This window comes from Amblyomma americanum, chromosome 5 (genome assembly GCF_052857255.1).
Source record: "Amblyomma americanum isolate KBUSLIRL-KWMA chromosome 5, ASM5285725v1, whole genome shotgun sequence".
In the NCBI taxonomy this organism is placed as follows: Eukaryota; Metazoa; Arthropoda; class Arachnida; order Ixodida; family Ixodidae; genus Amblyomma; species Amblyomma americanum.
In genome coordinates, this window is record NC_135501.1 from 183,875,664 (window position 1) to 183,881,024 (window position 5,361).

Sequence of the window (5,361 nt, forward strand, 5' to 3'; positions counted from 1 at the left end):
AGGAGGAGGAAACGGCTGAACACTTGATACTTTTTTTGAGAAGGGCTTCACCCTACAGTAGAAAGCAGCGGGGATGATTTATTCAAGGCATTGGGGTTTAAGGACAGTGAAGGGAAGGTAGATTTTAAGCGGGTAGAAGTAACTATGCGAAGGTTATCTGATTGGTGGCTAAACTCTAGAGAAGAGTAAAATTTCATGTCATGGCTAGATGGTTTGAGCCACCGCCCGATTTAAACGGTTCAGCCTCATCCCTCCATCCATCCTACACGCACACCTCCCGCATCAGAACCCCGGACCAGGACGAGTTTTTCTTTAACTGCGAGGTTTCTGAGAAAGCTGTATAGCTTTCCTCTGTGGCCGTATGGCTGCGTTCCGGTGGATGCCTATGAGTAACTACTCCCTTATTACAAATTCTACTTGGCCTTTGGAGATTCCCCTAAACATTTGACGGACTGTATTCATGTTGGTGCTACTGCCGGTCACTCCCCCTTCCCCCGTTTTTTCAATATCGTTTTTACCCCTTGAATAATTATTTCAACAATAACCTTGTACATTCTCTATTCTCTGGACGCAGCGACATCCTCATCCGGCGCGCTTACGACAATCGCAAGACATCTCTTCACACCTGCCGGTCCTGCAGCACTCGACAGGATGGTGGTACCGGTGAATTTCGCTGTGGTTGCAAATGAGTCGGTTTTAAACGCAGGGGTGAATTTACGGAAGGAGGGGCGAGGAGGCAGAGGGCTACCTTTACCCCTGAGCGAGAAATTTTTCACAGAACCACGCTAACGTACGCCTGTCCTTTTTCTTAGAATCAAGTTTTAAAAAAAATGCGTATTGCCTATGGGGCCGCCCACCCCTCCCCATCCCTCCCAAACGTTGCCTCTACGAGTTGCCCATAAATTTGCCCCTGTTGGTAATGTCATAGTGCTTCATCTGGTGTTGTCATCATTTATACAAAATGCAGTTCATAAAGTTTGCACTGACCAATTATGTAACCGGCAATATGTCGACTATTCACTGTTCGCGCGATTAAGAGGGACACGCATCCACCGAAGTGTATTATACCGCGGTCGTAGCCGACTCTATAAGCAGCCTGTTAATCTTGTCTCTGCATTTTCCCGGCAATTTCCTTCAACAATGCAGCGCTGTAACAATCGAGTGAGTGATGTGCATCAGCAGAGAGTAGATTAATCATAAACATCCGAAATATGTGGCACACGCTACACTAGCGGTCATACAAACTAGGGCGTTTATTCTCGCTCGTGCAGGTTCTTAAGTGCCAAGAAAAATGCGCGCAATGATAATGCGAAGATATAACAGTTCATAGTACTGTTCTTCTCTCTGGAAGACCTGAGTGTGTAATGCTGTGTGTACTGTTGCCCACCTATGTGCAAAGTGCAGCGTGCCGATGCTCGCATGTGACGCCCATCGTCTATGTTAGTTTTTTTAACACACGCGCCAGCGAAGCATGCGCAGCTGACCTCGATAGCTCCTCCGAACCAGTTGCAGGTGTAGCAAGAACCTCCGGGTCATCTGCGCATGCGCTGTTGGAGGCTGCTAGTAACGATAAAGGGTGGCGCTGTACAGTAACGCTATGCTAAAATGCTCTTCACAGCAACCTGCGGTATTGAACATGCCGCTAAGTGCTACAATACGCAGTGCACTCAGGAGCGTATTTTTTTTTTACATCGCGTACTCGAATCACCTCGCAGTAAAAAGCGCAGCCCCGCCGCGGTGGCTCAGTGGTTAGGGCGCTCGACTACTGATCCGGAGTTCCCGGGTTCGAACCCGACCGCGGCGGCTGCGTTTTTATGGAGGAAAAACGCTAAGGCGCCCGTGTGCTGTGCGATGTCAGTGCACGTTAAAGATCCCCAGGTGGTCGAAATTATTCCGGAGCCCTCCACTACGGCACCTCTCTCTTCCTTTCTTCTTTCACTCCCTCCTTTACCCTTCCCTTACGGTGCGGTTCAGGTGTCCAACGATATATGAGACAGATACTGCGCCATTTCCTTTCCCTCAGAACCAATTATTATTATTATTATTATTATTAAAGCGCAAAAATGATGACTGAACTGAAGTAGACGGGACTCCCGGTTCCCTGCCTACTTCTGTCAAGCTTGCACGCTAAACGCTTTCACAATGGATTCATACTGGCTCGCACAAAGTTTAACTCAATTAACTGTTCGCACTTCTACTCCCCTGCCCAACACGACCGCGTTAAATTAACAGTGGTGATTTCGCTCTGACTCCCTCCCTGATAGCACTTCAAGTTCCTCAACTTCCTCGAGAGCGGTGAATTCGCCGACGTCGAGTTCGTGGTGATTCCGGAGAGGTTCCCTGTGATGCGCATCTTCAAGGCGCACAAGCAGTTCCTGGCGATGAGAAACGAGGTCTTCGGCGCCATGTTTTTCGGCAAGCTGCCCGAAAAGGACCGAGTGATGATCACCGACATCCACCCGGACGGGTTCGCCTGCATGCTGAGGTGAGTGCCACTTTCACCACAAGTTTTGCAGCCATCAACGTGAGGGGCAGTTTGCAGGGTCTACGGCTTTGTGCAATGAGCTCGAAAGATCGAGAATTCCTCATTCTCTGCCCCGCCCCCAGCCGCCGCGGTGGCTCAGCGGTTATGGTGCTCTGCTGCTGACCCGGAAGACGCGTGTTCGATCCCGGCCGCGGCGGTCGATATTCGATGGAGGCGAAATGCTACAGGTCCGTGTACTGTGTGATGTCAGTGCACGTTAAAGAACCCCAGGTGGTCGAAATTTCCGGAGCCCTTCACTACGGCGTCCTTCACAGCCTGAGTCGCTTTGGAACGTTCTCCCATAAGCCAAACCATTCTTTACCCCAAGCTCCCGAGCCAGTAAATTTAATCCAGGCCCGCAGTGTCTCTCTAACGGTCCTGCTATAGGTCACATGACCCTACTGTGCCGATGGTGTGGTGGTGAAGCTAACCTGTTTTCAGAGCCAGTTCGCCTAAAACAACAGTTGAGTGTTCTAGCACATATCGGTGAACGCATTCTTCCACAAACGAGGTGGAATTTCTGTGCCCCATTCCGCACGGCGTTTGCTTCTATCTCTGCTTTGCATCCCATTTCGTTAATTGCCGCGCGTTCGAATTTGGCTCCTTGCAACGTTGCCGCTCAACGAAGTTGGCACGTGGCTCGGCGTCACAGTTCGACCGCGCTGCTTAGAATGTGCAGGGTAAATATGCTGCAGGGTGGTCAACAAGGTTCCCTGCATCAAAGGTCGAATTTCGATTGAGGCGAAATTCTAGAGGCCCGTGTACTGTGCGACGTCAGTGCACGTTAAAGAACCCCAGGTGGTCCAAATTTCTGGAGCCCTTCACTACGGCGTCTCTCATAGCCTGAGTTGCTTTGGGACGTTAAACTCCTATAAACCAAACCAACCTTTTATGAACGTCTATTATCTAACTCTGCCTCTTAGCTTTGTTCCTCTGCATTCACGATGCGCTTACGCCTCACCGAAAGCGCGTGTCAGGAACTAAGGCACCCGTGTGCTGTGCGATGTCAGTGCACGTTAAAGATCCCCAGGGAGTCGAAATTATTCCGGAGCCCTCCACTACGGCAGCTCTTTCTTCCTTTCTTCTTTCACTCCCTCCTTTATCCCTTCCCTTACGGCGCGGTTCAGGTGTCCAACGATATACGAGACCGATACTGTGCCATTGCCTTTCCCCAAAAAAGCAATTATTATTATTACTCCACTACGGCACCTCTTTCTTCCTTTCTTCTATCACTCCCTCCTTTATCCCTTCCCTTACGGCGCGGTTCAGATGTCCATTGATATACTAGACAGATACTGCGCCATTGCCTTTCCCCAAAAAAGCAATTATTATTATTATTATTACTCAACTACGGCACCTCTTCCTTTCTTCTTTCACTCCCTCCTTTATCCCTTCCCTTACGGCGCGGTTCAGGTGTCCATTGTTATACTAGACAGATACAGCGCCATTGCCTTTTCCCAAAAAAAGCAATTATTATTATTATTATTATTACCCCACTACGGCGCCTCTTTCTTCCTTTCTTCTTTCACTCCCTCCTTTATCCCTTCCCTTACGGCGCGCTTCAGGTGTCCAACGATATACGAGACCGATACTGCGCCATTTCCTTTCCACCAAAAAAGCAATTATTGGCTGATCCGCGTAATGGGGGTGAACAGTCTCTTGTCCATGGCTACGATTGGTGGTCGTTTAGAGCAGCGATTCTCTCGTCACAAAACATACTGGGAGTGCGCGAATGGTCAATAGTTTGGTAGTAGATAGAGTGATAGAGGTAACGGTAAAGTTAAAACGCGAGGTACTGGGCTGCGGAGCGGCTTGGGCACAAAGGGCAGGCAGATGACGTTATCAGTGTTCTCACAGAAGATTCTGAACGACAGGATCGATTAAAGAGTCCAGTTCGCGTTCTGCCTCCCGAACATCGTCCAGCAGATGGTCGCAGTTGTTGAACTGACAAGTGGCACTGCCCTGCAGGTACTTCTACGCTGCAAAGCCCCGGCTGTCGAGCATCGAGGACGCCATGTACACGCGCACGGCGGCCGAGAAATACATGATCCCCGAACTGCAGAGGTTCTGCTCTGAGTACATCCTGTCGCACGTGAACGCCCGCAACGTGTGCCAGCTCATCGAGTACGTCGCCCACAGCGACGGAGGCCAAGTCGATGACGTGGGTCGTGTCCGTTCTGCAGCAGGAAGGGGTCGCCGTGGTCTCTTCCGAGGGCTTCATGGACGCCTCGGAAATCACGGTCGAGTATGTGCTCAGGAACGTCAGGAACGTTCCCGAGAGCTGCGTCGTACACGGTCTGCACGAGTGGGCCAGGTCAAAGGTCATCAAGAGCCTCACCATGGACGCGCAGGGACGACGACACGACGCCGATTGAAGACGTCAAGGCCGCCATGGCACCCTTTATGCCCCTCCTCAGGTTCCTTGCCCTCACGCCGGAAGAGTTCATCGTGGGTCCGTCCTCGTGGAAGATCTTCGAAGAACGCGAAGACTTTGCCATCCTCTGTAACATCGTCTGTCATGGTTCTGTCCCACTTCCGGAATGGGCAAGCTCCGTCAGGTGCCAGCGCTAAACAATGGGTCGTCCTGCAGCCCCCCCCCCCTCACCCCCGAGTTGTCTTCACCGCTTTTCAGGCTCCCCTGTGTTCTTTGTGCCAAATGAGGATCCACAAGTCCACAAGCACAGCGTTACGTGTCCATGAGACGGAGGACTGCTGTTGTGCAGCTTTGTTCTACGATACCAGGACGCACCCTTCTAGCGAGATGTTTGCTGCGACGTCATTGTACAAAACCATTGTTCAACCTTCATTTTTCATGTATTCATTTGTCTTGTGCAGTG

The 5,361-nt window shown here is 50.7% G+C and overlaps 1 pseudogene across 1 annotated transcript; it reads left to right on the forward strand.

Moving 5' to 3' along the window:
• The first annotated feature begins 576 nt into the window (after positions 1-576).
• On the forward strand, positions 577-5,170 carry LOC144135401 (BTB/POZ domain-containing protein 3-like; annotated as a pseudogene). Its single transcript, XR_013315493.1, has 3 exons — positions 577-657; positions 2,265-2,485; positions 4,493-5,170. The product of XR_013315493.1 is annotated as a BTB/POZ domain-containing protein 3-like (transcript).
• Positions 5,171-5,361: the final 191 nt, after the last annotated feature.